Genomic DNA, 18,863 nt, shown 5'->3' with positions numbered 1-18,863 from the left:
AGTATCACTACAAACAATCAAACCATGGACATAACGGACAACCTGTACTGACAAGACTCAACAGAGCTTTTACTATGAAAGCCAGGAGCCATTCACAAGAGGGGGGGCTTCCAGGGGAGAATGATTTGCATTGTTTTAGCAGCGCAGAGACCAAAGTGTCACGGAAAGGAGAAGCTAAATGACTCAGCAAATCCAATAGCTAATGGGAAAAGGAAAAGCAGCGGGGAAATGGAAATGCAAATGGGAAAGGAAATTGTCCTTTTAAATGCCTGATTAAAAGCTGTACTCTTAATTCAGTTTGTGAGTTCAGTTATTTATTTCTCTTTTTAAAACTGCATTTTCAAATTGATTTTAAAATACCATTATTTATCTAGGAATTCATTAATGTATTTTTTAATTATGTATTTATTGACTATTTTAAAGTTGTTTTTGTAAATCCCTTTTTAATTTGAACAATTTATTAATAGATAATTTTTTTATTTGCAAATTCTTTTTATTGCCTGTATTTATTTAATTATATTAAATATCTAATATTTATTTTAAATTTATTATATATCAGGATGAACCCCTCAAAGTATACCATCTTGCTTTCATGGGGGTACCCTTAAACTCTTCTCTCCGCTCTTAGTCTTTCACACCAAACCTGGAAAACTTTACAGCCAATTCTATTTGTTATACTGTACCTTCCTCCTGGCCCACACTCTGAATTTTTATCTGAATTCTCAGAGTTTTTATCAAACTTAGTCCTTAGTACAGATAAAGTAATTATAATAGGCGACTTTAGTATTCATGTGAATGCTGATAATGATAGCCTTAGCACTGCATTTATCTCATAATTACACTCAATTGGCTTCTCTCAGAGTGTAAATAAACTCACTCTTAACCACACCCTTGACCTTGTTCTGACATATGGCATTGAAATTGAACATTTAATAGTTTTTCCACAAGATCCTATTTTATCAGACCACTACTTAATAACTTTTGAATTCCTATTACTGGACTAAACACCATTAGATAAAATGTCTTCACTAGATGTCTATCTGATAGTGCTGTAACTGAATTTAAGGAGGCGATTCCATCAGCATTGAATTTAATGTCATGTGTCAATACAACAGAGGACTCTTTTGTTAACTGTAGTCCCTCCCAAATTGATAATCTTGTTGATAGTGCTGCAGGCTCATTGCAACTAACACTCGACTCCATTACTCCTTTAAAAAAGAAGATAATAAAACAAAAGAGGTTAGCTCCATGGCATAACTCCCAAACCCGTAAATTAAAGCAAATATTGTGAAAAGTTGAAAAGATATGGTATTCCACCAAACTGGAAGAATCCTGCTTAGTCAAGACATATAAGAAGGCCCTCTGTGATGCCAGAGCTGCCTATTACTCATCATTAATAGAGGAGAATAACAGCCCTAGGTTCTTTCAGCAATTTGGCCAGGCTGACAGAGAGTCATAACTCTATTGATCCATGTATTCCTATAACTCTTAGTAGTAATGATTTCATGAGCTTCTTTAATTATAGAATTCTAACTACTGGAGACAAAATACATCACCTCCTGCCCTCAACAGTCACCGATTTATCCCCAAACACAGGAACCTTAGAAACAGCTGTAAAACCTGATCTATACTGAACCGGCCACTTCATTAGGTACACCTGTGCAATCTAATGCAATCCAGCTTATATATTTTCAGTTTTTGTTGACATTGCCAGAAAGGTGATAATGCTGCTCCATGTTAGGAAAATATTAGGAACACCATTCAATATAATGCACCCCAGTACCACCGACCTTTAAAGTATCTGTAATTAAACCTCTTCTTAAAAAGCCTACTCTTGATTCATACGTTTCAGCCAACTATAGACCTATATCTAACCTTCCCTTTCTCTCCAAGATCCTTGAGAAAGCAGTCGCCAATCAGTTGTGTGACTTTCCACAAAACAAGAGTTTATCTGAGGATTTTCAGTCAGGATTTAGAGTGCATCATAGCACAGAGACAGCATTGGTGAAAGTTACAAATGACCTCCTAATTGCATCTGACAAAGGACTTCTCTCTGTACTTGTCTTGTTAGATCTTAGTACTGCATTTGACACCACTGACCATTGCATCCAATTACAGAGACTGGAAAATTTAATTGGAATTAAAGGAACTGCATTAAGCTGGTTTAAGTCCTATTTGTCAGATCGATTTCAGTTTGTACATTTTAACGATGAAACTTCCATGCACGCAAACATTAGACACGGAATGCCACAAGGTTCTGTGTTTGGACCAGAGCTATTCACCTTATTCTTCCTTTAGATAATATAATAAGGAAACACTCCATGAAATTTCATAGTTATGCAGATGATACCCAATTATATTTATCAATGAAGCCAGATGAAACCAATCAGTTAACTAAACTCCAAGTATGCCTTAAGGACATAAAAACCTGGATGACCTGCAATTTTCTGCTACTAAATTCAGACAAAACTGAAGTTATTGTGCTTGGCCCTAAACACCTTAGAAACATATTATCTTTGATCAGGATATGTCTTTTAACTCCCACATAAAACAAATTTCAAGGACTGCCTTTTTTCACCTACATAACATTGCAAAAATCAGGCACATCCTGTAACAAAAAGATATAGAAAAACTAGTCCACGCATGTGCTACTTCTAGGCTGAATTATTGCAATTCCTTATTATGAGGCTGCCCCAACAAGTCTCTAAAGATTCTCCAGCTGGTCCAGAATGGAGCTGCACGTGTAAAAAAAACTAGAGAAAGAGATCATATTTCTCTTATTTTAGCTTCTCTATACTAGCTCCCTGTAAAATCCAGAATAGAATTTAAAATCCGTCTCCTCACCTACAAAGCCCGTAATGGTCAGTCACCATCATACCTTACAGAGCTCATAATACCCTATTACCCCACTTGAACACTGAGCTCCCAGAATGCAGGCTCCAGGATCCTCTCCTGTGGAACCATCTTCCTAATCCTCTTCATCTGTACGCATCCATGTACCATTAATGCATGTCACTAACCTGGCTTCTTCCCCGGAGTTTTTGTGCTTTGCAGGTTTCTATGGCTCATGGTCGTGGATTGCTTGGTTATGGATCGCGGGCTTCCGTGTATTGTGGTTGTGGACCCCGTGCTGCCGTGGTCCTGCTTGATGCCCACGCTTCCTATTATTATTATTATTACATATTTATATCATTATTATTGTTGTTATAGTTATTATTGTTGTTGCTGTGCTTCTCTCTGTCTCTCTCTCCTCTTTCCCCCTCCCATTTTCTCTCTCAACACAACTGGTCAAGGCAGATGGCCGCCCACCTACAGCCTGCTTCTGATCGAGGTTTCTTCCCATTAAAGGGGAGTTTTTCCTTGCCACTGTCGTCAAGTGCTTGCTCATGGGGGAATGTTGGGTCTCTGTAAATTAAAGAGTATGGTCTAGACCAGCTCTATGTGAAAAGTGCCCTGAGATAACTTCTGTTGTGATTTGGTGCTATATAAATAAAACTGACTTGACTTGACTACCCAGGGCAATTCTGCACAGTACTGGTTGCACTTGGCAGCAAGAGGAAACTAAATTATTTCACTACTTAAAACCCTGAAGTCATGTAACAAGACATCAGAGAACTGCACACAGCTCACTAATGTTCACCAACTGTGATCACTCATTGCTGTACAAGAATCACTTTTGGATTTCAAATTAGTAGTTAAATTTGTACACCTGTGAAAAATCTTTTCCACCTACACAGAGAAACAAACCTGACAGCAGAATTTTATTTGAGCAAACAGGGAAAATACAGAGAAAGGAATGTTCTTCTGTGTTTTACCCCTGTTTCTGATTTAGGCTGATAAAGTGAATTTATTTTTATATAAAGATCTTGCCTAGTGCAGCTTTAAGTTTATTTGCACAACATTAGCACTTAATTGGAAAGATAAAAAACTATAATTATAATGGCAGCGGATGCAATCAATAATATGCTGCCGAGACAAAATACCTAAGAGGCTTATATCAACTTCTCACCTCAAGACAAACAGCAAAAATGAAAAGCTATATCCCTCCTATCACAGACAACCAAAACCCAAATGACAATCAATTATTTTTTTAAATTCTCTCTCTCTCTCTCCATCCAAGATTTATAGTAAAGGGTCTACTGCATGCAAAGACACCTGTATGGCCTTTTAACAGTTTGGTTTTTTGGTTTTATAACATGCCAGCATGTAAATGCCTTAATAAATCAGACTGTTTGATGGTTAGAGTTCTTAATAAGCCAGAATAACACTTGAGGAGGGATAATATTCATATTTCCGCTTTAAAAACAATGTTACATTTACAAAGAATAATAATCCTCTTTCTAGTTGATAACAAGAAGTTATTCTCAGGCACATTATTTTCTCTGCAAGAATAACATTCAATACTGTATTCTACTGTGATGCAACAAAAATATTATAATGCAACAGTTAGTTAAAGGATAGGTTCACAATTTTTCAAGTGTATCTTAAAACAACAGTCAGCTGCCCAAATGAACAATGAGAAGAGGCTGAAAGAGGTTTTTCATTCCTCTTGTTCATACTGGCAATTAAAAGATACCCTTCAAATGTGCTTTCAATGTAAGTGACGGGGGCCAAAATCCACTGTGTGTCCACACAGTCATTTTGTGCAAAAATGCATTTAAAAGTTGATCTGAAGCTTATACGGGGCTTCAACAGCCTGAGTTAGTCATACCAAGTGGATATCTACCACATTTACAGTCTTTTTAGCATCACATTCCCTCTTTGCGTTTCCTTGGAGGCTTGTGGATTTAGGCCTCCATCACTTACATTTTAAGTACATTATGAAGAGATATCTTCATGGAGGAATGATTATGGCAAGAAAAACCTATTTTAATGTTCATATAGGCACCTGATCATTGTTTTAAGACAGACTTAAAAAATGTATACTCATCCTTTGATAAGTTGTGTTTAGTACTTAGAAAAGGAGTACACATCTCCCCAGCCATCAGATCTAACTGGAGGGGGAGCGTGAGCTAAAGATGGGTGAACATCTACTGAATATGATAGTATAATCAGTTTATTTGTGCTATATGGACTTCTACACACAAACAAAGCATCTTTGTATTCCATATGTCTGTTTCCTTTGCAGTTTGACAAAAAGCATCCCAAAACCTCATTTGTAGGCCTTGAAATGAAAAGCCGATGAGCCATTTTCTGCCTCTTTATTACCATTGATCCGGCCATGACAATTTAAACTATAATTATGTGCAAAACATAATAACCAACAGATTTTCCATAAAAATGTCAACCCAATGCTGATGTATTCTTTACACATTGGTCAATAATGCCATTATACGTGGAAACCCCCCACTGACTATCATGCTCATATCTAAATTTAACTGTACGTTATTGTAGTGGTAGAAAATATGTGTAATCTATGCTTATATACAGGATAACACCTTGGAGATTACACACAAAGATAAATGGGACTGCAGAGCTGACCAAGTATTGATATTCAAATATCCTGCTGATAATATCACAAATCTGAAGAGACAAGCAAGTGGAAGGAGCATTGAGACAACTTGATTGAGAGAGTGATTGAAAAAAAAACAACAACAGACAAAACAAAAAGGAAAAAATAGAGAATGAGAGAGAAGCTTTTTACCTGAGGCACTCATGGATCCAGGCTGGTGATGATGTCTTTGATATGATAGGGAAGTCTGGGTGAACTCTCAGCAGACCCTGAAACACCCAGACAGAAATGGAGGTTTTTGACTCTGCAAGCATGTTTGTTATATATAACTAAATGAAGATGGAAATCTCTCACTGAAATTGTTTAACTGTATATTCCATCCAGCATGTAGAGGAAGAAGTACTTGAATACATGGGCTGAAACTAGTGGCATAAGTACAGTATTTACTGTACAGTAGCATGTAGGTAGTACCGGACTACAGCACACATTTGAGTGTAAATTCAAACCTGTACGTGATATTGATGGCCACTGGGCACACTGGATCCAAACTAACATTAGGAGAGACATTTAGTAAAATAATTAGTCCTCTTTGGTGCAGACCTACAGTAGCCTGTAATGCTTCTGGTCTTATGGAGTCTCCTTAAGAGGCTGTCCCTAGAACTGCAGACTCCAATAAAAGGACAAGGGTACTTTTCCTTTCAACTTGTTATCTAATTTATCTATTTATCTATTTAAGCTCAGTTTTGGAGTCTCCAAAATTCCCACTGATGCCACAAAAAAAGGAATCATTCACTACTTTGCAACATCAAGTTGAAGAAATGTAAATGTAATTAAGTAAAAATCATGATAATTTACCATAAAAATGACAGTATATTACAGTAAGAGTCTATAGTATGTGTTATAAGATAATTATGCAAAACAAAACAACATGACAACACCATCAAACAATTTTGAAGGGCTAGAAACAGAGATACAGTGTTTCTCGACACTTTTAGTTCAATGAGGCAAAGTAGCAAATGCTTCCTCGTTCTGCAGTAGCAGCATATAGTTTGAAAAGTTCAAATCCAAAAAAAAAGTGAGCTAAATTTGGTTGGTAAATTGGACACAGCTAGGAACAGAAGAAGAAAAAAGAAATAACAACCTTAATAACATTCTGTACTTTATGTGAACACTAAAATGTCAGACACAGATTCAACCAAAGCAACACCAGTATAATCATAGGCTGGGTCATATACTGGATTCAAAAATAATTTTGAAAAATGCTGTGATTACTGACATGCTGAAATTTGCTGGCAATTTGTGCCGAAGTTCAGGGTTGCAAAAAACCCCAATTTTGTTTAGACAAAATGACTTTGAGATTGGATTGAGCTCAAATTTTCAAGCCCACATTAAGATCACTGTTACCAGGTGTATATCCATGAACACATTTTCTTGAACACATTTTTAGGTAATGTACAGTATACATTTGCTATGTGTGTAATTGTGTTCATCTAACTCATCATCATGTGTTATTGCACGACACACTGTATGAGTGTGAAGAGGCAGTGTATCTTGGATGAAGTAGGAGGAAAACAGTTCAAAGGTGACCTGAGTCTCTCCAATTTGCTTCACCTTCTCTTTAAACCCTTGTAGCTTCTGTTTGATCACGGTACTGTAGATCAGCCTGATTTGGGACTCCTGCATGTGGGTCTGCTCAGATTTGTACATATTGTGAACGACATACAGGATAGCAATATCAATAAGATATATAAATGTCAATGTTTTCCTGCTCAAGAGAAAGAAAAAACAGAAATGCGCAATGAAGGTCATGCAGGGATGAAAAGTGAAGTAACAAAGCCATTTCATGTTGTCCACTTCACATTTTCAAAAGGCAAGGCAATTCTATAATTATTTCCTGAATGCAATATGACTGAAAAGCAAATGTATCTTGTTCCTTTGTGGGAGGAGAATAAGCAGGCAGGAGAGAGGAAGAGTGGAGAGACGGAGAAGCACGTAAGCAAATAAGGGTCTGAAAACCGGGAGCGAGAAAGGAGAGAGCTGGGGACAAGTGGCGGAGGTAAGATGGACCAGGAAAGGTTGAAAGGAGTACAACAACAGAGATGAAAGACTGCCAGAAAATTGAAAAAGACTGAAAAGAGACAAGAGGTACTCTGGAGAGGTAGTGAGCAATGAGAGGAAAAAGCAAGGAAAGTACAAAAATGCCAAATAAACTAAAAAAAGAGAGAAAGAAACAAAGAGAGATTGAGGAAAGCAGAAAAATGAGACCGGGGAAACATTTGCAGACAGCCTTTCAGTCAATCATAATCTCCTGGGTGTTGGATATGAGAGAGGGAGTGCAATTTTGCAGTGGTTATCATTATCATCACGGCTATAATCATAATCAGGGTAATTCCAGTGTGGCGAGATGGAAAGGGGGATAGCAAAAGGGTGATGGAGGAGGATAAAATGTCAGATAGGAGGAACAAGGACATTACCGGGAGTAACCATGGTGAAATACAGAGAGACAGTGATACAGTGACAGCAAAAAAAAAGGACAGTGGGTGCAGAAATAGAGAGATTGCTAAAATGAGTAGAGCCTCTTTTAATTAAATCAGACAGTTACAATTACCAGGTTTACAAAGCCCGTGTAATGTGTGTTGTACTTGTAACAATAATAATAGTTGTCAGGATGCAATAGAGCAATGACAATGTGCTGAATGAATAACATAATACAAACTTTTGCTAGGCTACATTATCTCACACACAACAGACAAAGAGGTCTCTCACCTTGACAAAGAGGTGTGAAACCCTTTCAATTCAATCTCCCTGTTGAAACTACGCAATTATTACCCACCTATTACTAGCAGTAGTAGCAACGGCCGCAGAAACAGTAGTAGTAGCAGCAGTAGTAATATTAATAATCATCATCATCTTGATTAGAGCTCCAAGCTCCTTTCATTTCTGATATTAAAAACAATTTGTTAGTTTTGTCAAATAAAATCTATGGCCTTTTGAGCACCAGTTCTAATATATAACATTCACTCACTAACAGATTCAACAAATTGAATAAACATGAAACTGAGAAATAGGACATACAAAAAAAGGAAAGTGAACATTTAAGTGAGTAGGAGAAGACTGAGTCATAGTAGCACTGACAGGAGGAGAGGAGGACTACATTTGGTGAGTTGGCATCAACTCTGTAAGTGACCGGGAATGTGAGTCCTCCCTCCACCAGGGGACCCTATGGACGCCTGCAAGAACATGCCCTAACAGTTCAGATACACACACACACATTTGTGCAGCTCTCTTTGTTAGGACGTTGCATTGACTTCTATTGATAATGAACAGCCTAATCCTAACCTTAACCTAACCTCAACCTTAAATCTGCAGTGTGGAACTCACAGTTAATCCAGAGGCGCAGCAGCTCCAGTTGTGGCGGAGGGCCAAAGAGGTCATGGGCGGACATGTTGAGGTCATCCAGGAAGCAAAGCAGGGGCTTCCCACCTGCTGGCATAAACATGCAATTGGTTCTGTTTATGTGGCTCTCTACGATGGCCTGGATGCTATTAGTCGAGGTCTGGACAGTTGTGAATACAGACGAGATGGAGAGAAACAAAGAGAAAGAGATAGTCATACATGAAGTGTGTTTTATTGTGTAACCAATCTGGTGCAATCTGTTGTACCAGCTATTAAAACTTGGCCTATAGTAACTACTTATTAATATTAGATACATGCATCACTAAATGATAAATTATACCACAGAAGCTAGTCCTTCCATAGAGCTTAGTTGTTACTATTTACACCTATATACTACTGGAAGGAACTGCTGCAATGAATGAAGAAACAGTGAATATGATCTTATTATGAAACTCACTGAACAGAAGAGGTGAAATGGATGACATATGCACTGGAAAAAAGGTGTTATTTCCTTGTAACTAAACTACATGGTTATTTCTTAGCCTTACATTATGTTATGTATGTACTGTATATAAAATAATAGTGTCTGCTGCTTGCTGTTGAGGCTGTTATTTATGGAACTGTTCTGATGCTGCAGTGATTTTTGTGTTAATGCTGTTGATTCGAAATAGCTACAATGATTCTTAGTAACCAATTTGCACTTTAAGGGCTTTACCGACTACTGGGGCACCTGATTTCTTAAATAGCTACTTTGAAACTAACTGATAGTTACTAAGATCTTTATGAGAACCTCACACTGACATGTTAATGTGTCTTGCATCCTTGACATCTCAGGAAGCCAGCTGTTAGCGATGAACGAATTTTGAGTTGAACTTAGTAATTTGGCCACTTACATCATGACACTTCAGTCTCAAGTTCATGGAGCATGGGTGTTACTCATTACCACAGAGAGAGAGACTCATCAGACACCATAAAAATGATGATATCTACACCGTACATGTCAGTGTTTCAGATTGTCCAGTCAGGGCAATGTTTAGTTATTTAATTAATGAGAAATCTTTGGGTGTATAAGAAGGACTGATTATGATAATTGCATTTATGATAATTTACCACAACAATTCAATTTCAATTGAGACTAACAGAATTCAAACACATATTAAAGAAAGGATAAAAAAAACAGCATCAAGTTAATGAAGAGTTGAATTGTTTACTCAAACAAGTGCAAATGGGACATCAAAACCAGCGTTTGGTAACACTAAAATGTCACTAGATGAAAGCAATTCACTAGATCATAATAATTGTTATTGTTAATGACTGAAACCAGAGCTAACACAATTACATGACTAATTTTTCTAACATACGATACCTCCAAACTCTTTTTAAAATAAAATTTTTGGGAGTCAGAGACATATAAGGAGGCTTTGGAGTCAAGTATTTCAATAGGTGTGGGAGAAAGACTGAGAGGAGGAGATGGATTGATATAAACAAAATGATTCAAGCCAGGTGAAATGCATCAAATTGGAGAAGATAAGGGGAGAATAAGAGAAATTGAGCTATTAAAAGAGGTGCATGACTCCTAGGAAAAAAAACGGAAGGAAGAAGGAGAGTGAACCACTCACAGAGGCTAGAGAGAAGAAGATGAATAGACGTGCAGATGAACAGAAAGAAGGAGAGAGGATGAGGGATAGAAAGTTGGAAAAGGCAGAGAGAGAGAGAGAAAGCAGGTGTAAGATTCATGGAGAGCACTTATCCCGAAATATATGTGAAACTGTGGCAGGAAATGAGACAGATGCAGAAGAGAGAGGAGGGAAAAATGGCGGGGAGAGAGCTGCCAGGTTAGAATGACTTTTGCACAGAGTAGTTGCCTGGGAAAGTTTGGTGGTAATGGTGATGGATGTGGAGGAGGAGGCTGTGGGAAGCCGGGCTGTGAGGATTGTGGTGACGAATGGTGATGATGGTGATGGTGGTAAAGGTGGGGGGTGGGGGGGTGATGAGTGCCTCCATCATCCCTGGCTCTCTAATAGCCCTTCATCAGAACTGCCCAGCACTGACGTGGCTCAGCCTAATTGCAGCGCCTTTGAGCAACGCGTCACTTTTACTCTAATTGTAGTGAAGCCGAGATGGAGGCTATTCAGAGCTGCCATGTGGTCGGATGAACGCAGATGCACTCACACGCACATAGAAACATACACAAGCACATACACACCCAACACCTGTACTCATTCACCTCATGCTGTGAGTGAAGGCGGCTTGTCCAAGATTATATTTAGCTGACAAGTGAGATGTGTGCATAAGCCTGTACATGTGGGACATATCTGTGTGCATGTGTGCATATAGTCTATAGTCATGTGTCCATGACTCTGTGTTGCCTATTGGACATATTGAATACATACATCCATGTACTGGTACTACAGTAAAGACCAGGACACACTCAAGGGTAATACAATGCAAGCCTCAAAGAGCTAATCTAAGATCTGACACTGTTCCACTTACAAAAACATATCTAAATATACGTGGGAACAATCCACATTTTTCCGGTGGAAGACCAAGGCCTCAGATTAGGAAGTGTTGACTCTCATCCCCACCGCATCCCGCTCGGCTGCACACCAAGCCAACAGAACCCTATCATCTGCAAAAAGCAGAGAAGCAATCCCAAGGTCCCAAGACTGGACACTCTCCTCCACCCGGCTGTGCCCTGAGATCCTGTCCATGAAAATCACAAACAGAAGCGGTGACATGAGACAGCCCCGGTGGAGTCCAGCACCCACTGAGAATGTGTTTGATTTCGGTACGGACACAGCTCACGTTCCGGTTACATAAGGACCGAATGGCTTGTAACAACAGCCCCGGTACCCCATACTCCTGTAGCACCCCTATAACCCGAGGGACACTGTTGCAAGCCTTTTCCAAGTCCAAAAAACTCATGTAAACTCGGGAGGTCTGGGTTTGGAGTGAGTTGCTGCTCCAGGTGAAGACATTTAAGTATTTCTTTGTTAACTAGTGAAGGTAAAATAAAAAAAAAAACTTGAACTTTACCAGTTAGTCACCATTCCAACCCCTAACTATGGTCACAAGCAATGGGTAGCGACCAAAAGAATGAGATCGCACATAGAAGCAGCCGAAATTAGTTCTTTCCGTAGGGTGTCTGAGCTCAGCCTTAGAGATTTGGTGAGGAGTTCAGACATCTAGAGGGAACTCGGAGTAGAGCCACTGCTCCTTCATGTAGATAGGAGCCAGCTGAGGTGGTTTGGGCATGGAAATACACTTGGATGAACCTTCACTGACTACAAGAATGCATCTCCAAAACCAAACCTTAACCATCACCACTAATTTAAACCTTCATTGAGTCTAATCCTAACGCTTAACCCTAAACCTGAATGTTAATGCTTAAGTAGAGCCTTGATGAATTGAGGTTAAGTCCTTCCTCTGCATAGTTGCCCACATTCTAAAAATGCAAACTGGTTTTTGCAAGGATAGGGGAACAAGAACACAGATCTGGCATGCATAGACACCAATCTGCAATGCATGAAAAACTGGATTTTCAGCCCTGTGAACGCCTGCAAACCTCACTAAATCCTGGCAGTTAACGGCGGTGTAATCCGCGTTCTCCTGTGCCATTAATTGTTGAGAACGAACCCCAGGGCATGGGGGTGGTGGGTGGGGGCATATTGGCGGCGGTGTGAATGACTCTTATTAGCATCTAAATAGCAATGAAACCTGAGCCTTAACCAGAAAGTTGTGTCCACTGTAAGAACCATAATCTCCTACAATGAAGCACTGAAAGAAAGGGCAGAGGGACAGATAAAGATGTGCTATAGATATTAGTGATGTTATATCAAATACACATGTTCCATTTCAATTTAGAAACTCAGTGTGGTTCGACTGCAGAAACTGTTGCTTGTTGGTTTTTGAAAGTGACATTTTGTATACTGCAAAACTGTCTCTGATAAGCAGTCAGTAAAGCAACTGAACTGACAGACAGGAAAAATGGATGAAAGGATGAGCGGAAAGCTATATGAGATGAGACAGGAGGGATGAGAGGGTTGGGATGAAAGCATGACAGGAGAGAGAAAGACAGAAGAGATAAGGGATGAAGGGTAAGAATAGAGAGAGACAGATGAAAGGATGAAGGGGTAAGAGGGATGACAGGATGAAGCAGGAGAGGTAAGGTGGAATGAGAAAAAGGGAAAGATAACGGGAGAACAGACGGAGGGTGAGGAGAGAGAAAGGAAGGGAGAGAAGAATGATGTGGGGATAAGAGAAAAACGGGTAAACTGGGGTGAAGAGGGTAGAAAGACAAGCGCAAAGTTTGTATAGTTTCTTTTATTCTAAAAGAAACCTCACAAACTTGACAGACGGAAACAAGACAGGGACAAGATAGTCAAATCAATTTGACATCATTGCTGAACTTGAATAATACTTTAGTTTATTTTAAAGCCATTGGATAATGAGGACATTAAAACTGCTTTTCTTTGTGTCTAATATATTTGAAACAAGACTTTAATTGAAAAAAAAGCCTTTTTCTTCACTGAAGATGGCTTATCCAAGTTTTTTAAACCACAGCACAGTAATAGTAAAAAGTAATAGTAAAAATCGTACCTGGGAAATGATTAAGGTTAAAGGTTTTTGTAAAGGTGTAATGAAAAAGGTGTTTTTTCAGAACTTAAATGTTCAATCTATGACAATCTCTGTTGAGTTTTTCAGACTTTTCACTCACATATGCCTGTGGAGGTGCAGTGTCTGAGCCCAGCAGCACTTAAAGTAAACAAGTGTAGGTGTAAACACTAATCTTATTGTCCTCATGCAGTATAGCAAACTGAACAAGAGGTCAGTGTTATAGAATAAATGGTACTAAAACAGCATGGAAGAGTACACAAATATACACATGCATGGAAGAAGTGATTCTGTATATGGAGGTGAGGATGGTGACTGTGGGCGAGTGAACCTAGCAGTAGGTAGCTGGCAGGTTGTATATAGTGTCAGGCACACAAATATACATATATACACCACCTAAGGTCAAGTACACAGGGCCAGACGGTTACTCACTTGGCAGCATAACACCAGCCCTTTGGCAGCTTATCTTCAAATGAAGACCAGGTTTTGTTCTTGGTGTCTACACAATGCTGGCAACATAGTGTCCTGAAAGAGTTCAGTGCATTAAAAATTCAGATAATGTTGGTGCCTGCCAAGTGAGGCTGAGATTTGGCTCTTTAGTAACATATAGGGCCCTATTTTAAATGCGCAAGTGCAGCAACAAGTGCAAAGTGCTAGGTCTTGGGCGCACCGACTGTGTGGGCATCTCCGTGCACACCTGCTATTTTGGTTCATGTGTGCAACAGTGCAAATTGCAACAGGGCTGGGTGAAGGCGACCATAGATCAGCAGGTGTGCTGATTATTAAATACTCTCTCAGCCAGTCGCATCACAGGTCTCATTGCTCTGAAACAGCCAATCACAGTCGAGCATGATGACAGCTCAGCAAACAAATGTCTGGACACTTCAGAGCACCACGACATGAAGACACATCACCACAAATCTGCAAGATAGGTGGAGTTCTTTCATTAGTTAGTTAGTTACTATAAAAACCATAAGGTATGTCTCCAAATGTTCACATAGTTTAGTAATTAATTTTACACAACAACGTTTTCACAGCAATGTATTTCAAGAATAAAACATGAGAAAAGAGAAAAGACCAGAAAAAAAAGTTGGAAAAGAGGTTATGATGAGACCTGGTAAGCTGAAGTCTCCCATATGAAAAGGCAGAATATCGAGTTATAACCGACCAGTCTGATGTGGGTGAGGTGTGTGTGGTTATTCTGTAACAAAGAGAACAACTGTGCATAACTGCACTGGATTTATCAACATATCAGTCCTGCTGCTTTCTATGCTGCAGGGATTTAATGAACTGAAGAAGAAGCTTTTCATACTGTATAAAGCAGCTGTGGACAACAGATACTGTAAGAATCACCCACATTTGACTGCCCACATGCTGACTGATTTACTGACTTTCCTGCTTTAACCACATTAAATGTTATTTTCTGTGCCGATTTCGGTTGGAGAGTGTTTAATTGAAATAACCTATTTATATTTCAAGCATTAATCCATTATTGCAGCACCTTTGAGAGGAGATGAGATGGATTATTCCCCATCTCATGTCATGGTTTTCATGCTGTGTGTGTATTAATGTTAGCACTTGTTCAACATAGGAGATCTCGATGGTCTGCAGTTCTTAGCAGCCATGGAACTCAGTTCTTATGCTAAGCATGAAAAATAATTGAGCAGATGGATAAATACTACAGGTGGCAATGGCAAATTATAGTACTGCAACCAATTGTTAGAAAGGAACTTTCTTTTTTCATGATTAAGCTGCGTATGATAGTGGCTGTCACCTGTGGCACACTGGAGGTCCTTTGTAGATTCTTGTTTTGAGCCTTGTGACTCTGTAGATCTCAACTTCATGTTATGTGTTGTACAACACAGTACAGTCTTTCTTTGCAATTACCTGTGTTTTTATTGTTTTCATGTAAATCACTTTCTAACTTCACTAAGAAAAATGCAATAAAAAATTATTATCATAATTATATTGTTATTATACAGCATAAATACTACATGTGAGGTATGTTACTGAAGAGAAAATAAGGAAATTAAGTACTGCCTGCAGTACTGCCACAATGTGAATAACATTGTGAGAGTCATACAAATAGAACACTTTATGTAGAGACAGAGGTGGAAACCTGGGACATTTAACAAGAATTTTAACATGCCTTTGTTGTACAGCCAAAGTATGCAGACTTGTACTAACCCACTGATGGAATCAAAGACACAGACACACACACACACAACACATGGAAACAAAAAAACATGAAAATGAAGGGAAAACTGTCTTCTCACACACTTTGGTTAACTTAACCAAATAAACAAGTTCTAACTTTCCTTCAAGTTTTCAATTTAACAAAGCAGACGGAGACATGAGAGTGACAATAATAGCACAAAAGCCAGATTAAAAACATTTGATCTTCATGGTATTTCCACTTCACAGACATAACAAGGGAAAGCTATTCAGCATGATGCAAATGATAAAGTAATGGGGTAGAGAGGAACAGAGTCTCAGCATTTTCAGTTATAAAAAGATGTCTAGCACAAGTGAAATGTCACCACAGTAGATTCCAGTGAAATATGCAGATATGTGTCACATTTGTCCCACAATACAACTGTTGAAAATAAACAATGTTCTTCAGATCTTTACTTCTGATACGTGAACCCCGGATGCACTCAGGGAGAACTGGGGATCAAAATATATTGTAAGTTTGGTTCATTAGTTTATCAGGGACCATGTGGAGCATTTAAATGCACCAGATTATAGCTACAAAGCTACAATTTCACTCGCAGTCCCAGAGGAGACATGAGGTGACAAATCAAGACTAAACATCATCAACAGAGAATAATGTTATTATCCTGACCATTTAATATGTAGAGCATAACTATCGCATAATGTCAAGAGTGCAAGACTAATGGCGGTGATGCTAATATTAATAAAGCATCGTAGTCTAATATTACTTCTACACAAAACATGAGAGCAGCTGCTTAACTACATAGCCAGAAAGCTGAGATCACTTTCAAAAAGGGACCGCAAACTTATCAATGTCATGTGTGGTCCACAAAGAATGGATTCGTGTTTTAAACAATGAATGCTCGTTCACATGGAGAAATTGTTATTGTATTGAGAAATTAGTGTGTTTAAGCTAGTCGGTTTGTAAGGTGAGCTAAGTTTGATTTAATACTCCCTTCATCATTTAATCATGTAAAACACACAAACGGGGTGGTGATTTGTTCGCTGTCAGTTTGTTCCATTTCTAATATGAGCCAGACTGTCAGCTGAATGGATCAAGCCGCTTGGATGTTCCAGCTCCTTTTCCACTTTAAGCTATTAATCCTGGCCTGTCTTTGGGCTTTTGCCTCGTGTGATTTACGAGACAGAAACCAAAACAGCCACAGTTTGTTTCCTTTGGAGAAGTTTTAGTTGAAGCCCAGAACAAACAAACTTTTAGCCATTGTGTACTGACAAACTGTTTCCCATTTGGAAAATCTTCTGTAATGCTTGACGAACACGTTTCTACATTAAATATATATAGGTATAAAGGTATAATATATAGTTATAGAGATGATCTCTCCATTGATGAGCACCTTGTTGTCATCAGTGATAAGAGTTCATACATGATATCCACAGTGTTTACAGTTCAGTCAAACACAGGCGACGTCATTTGGTTTGTCATCTAAAGGATAACGGGAAGACGCACTGTGTGTGACAGAAGAAGTGAGACGTTCACACCTCAACATAGTGTGCTAGCCATCATAAAAGACGGTATGACCATCTCACATCATTGTCCCACCAAAACACAATCTCTAAATTGAGCTAAAACAAGTCCTTCCATTGATCTTAGATATTACCTTTTCTCCTATAACTCATAATTCCATGTTAACAAGAATATTTTACAATATGTGCACTATACTCTGACCAACATCCTCCCAAATGTAACATATGACACAACATTTCCATATTATCGTGCCACTCAAAACTGGACCATGCCCTACAATTTTGACCATGATCACTTTACGCCTATTTGTTAGTTGTCTCACACCAGCACTTCCTGATTGTTTCATTGCAAACCAAGGAGTATAACAAGTCACAGTAACTTCAAATGTGAATGACACCAACCAACAACAGGGAGAGTCGGAAAGACAGGCACAGGGGAGGAAATGCAAACACACGTTTGAGACTTTTGGCAAATAAAGGTAGGAGGGAAAGATAAACAAGTGGAGCTGAACGGAGGAGCAGTCAAGCGCTCAAGCAGGCACATGCAATAACACACACTAACACACACACACATATAAATACACACTCATGCACGTACTTATGCACCTGCACGCATGCTCACATAAGGATAGATGCAACAACAAAGCAGATGGCACACTAAGGAGACCAAAGTACTCTACAAATCTTAATGGAATAAGAATTGAATAAAGAGGGGAAAAAAGAAGGTCTTGAGGAAAAAAGGGAGCCAAATGAAAGGCGTGCCCATGAATGCGTGCGTACACATACACGCAGAAGTGCCAGCAGGTGATAGCATGATTGATTTATAGATAGATTGGTGGTTGTGTCTCAGCTGTTAGAGCCATCTCATCTCAGTGCATGGACTGCAATGCACAAACACAGCTGGGAGCAGGCGAAGGGGAACAGGTGATCAGAGTGAGAACAGTGCAGAGATAAATATCGCGTTACTGTGATAAGAGGTGGAAGCCATGAAAGGCAATGAATTTGAAGGAAGAGAAACCGGCAGAGCAATTAGAGGTGAGGAAATGGGACAGGGGGAAGGAGGGAGGAAGTAAGGGGTGTTAAGGGGATGAATACGATGAATGGATGCAGTGAAAATGGATGGCTGTGTGTGTGTGTGTATGTGTGTGCACAAAAGCCACAGAGTGTGTTTTCATTCACTCTAGTGCAGTAGTTATTATCTGACTTTTAGTGCTCTCGTTATGTGTTTGCGCATGTAAACATCATAATACCAAAAGGCTGCCAGAAGGCCCTCGGTGTACCGGGCACGGCATACATGACTGCGCTACATGGATTAATTCATGAAAATATTGCCCCATGCGTAATAAAGATAGCACATGCAGTATCTGTCTGCTCCCTCCAGCAGTAGAGCTAGCAGTGACACAGACCACAGCGCATAGGAAATTAGTCATTCCAAATTAGGGAAAACATAAGACTGTAAAAAAAAAAAAAAAAAAAAACTGCAGTAGCTCTCTCTCACATTCACATACACACTGGTCGTCTTGCTTTCTGTCAGACAGTCAGAAAGCCTGATGAGTGTGGCAGCAGGTGTGCAGGGGTCAGATGGGATCTGTGAACCCCTTTTTTTCAAGAGGTGAATCGAGGTCACTGACTGAGTTGGTGTCACTGAAGCTAGCACACTAATTAGTATTTGTTGCATTGTGTGTAGTGTGCCTTATTGACT

General features: G+C 39.2%; 1 protein-coding gene across 7 annotated transcripts in view; it reads right to left on the bottom strand.

Annotated features, from left to right (window-relative positions):
• LOC121888825 overlaps positions 1–18,863 on the bottom strand; it is a 149,165-nt gene that overhangs the window by 30,717 nt on the left and 99,585 nt on the right. For all 7 annotated transcript variants that reach the window (XR_006093316.1, XR_006093317.1, XR_006093318.1 and 4 more), the window contains exons 21-24: positions 13,895–13,987; positions 8,834–9,008; positions 5,645–5,721; positions 3,021–3,161 (exon numbers count right to left, since the gene is read on the bottom strand). The gene's annotated coding sequence lies outside the window, so the exon portion shown is untranslated. The remainder of the gene's footprint in view (positions 1–3,020; positions 3,162–5,644; positions 5,722–8,833; positions 9,009–13,894; positions 13,988–18,863) is intronic.

This window comes from Thunnus maccoyii, chromosome 22, assembly GCF_910596095.1.
Source record: "Thunnus maccoyii chromosome 22, fThuMac1.1, whole genome shotgun sequence".
Classification (NCBI taxonomy): domain Eukaryota; kingdom Metazoa; phylum Chordata; class Actinopteri; order Scombriformes; family Scombridae; genus Thunnus; species Thunnus maccoyii.
Note: the sequence above shows the minus strand (reverse complement) of the source record. Positions and strands in the feature narration are given on the sequence as shown.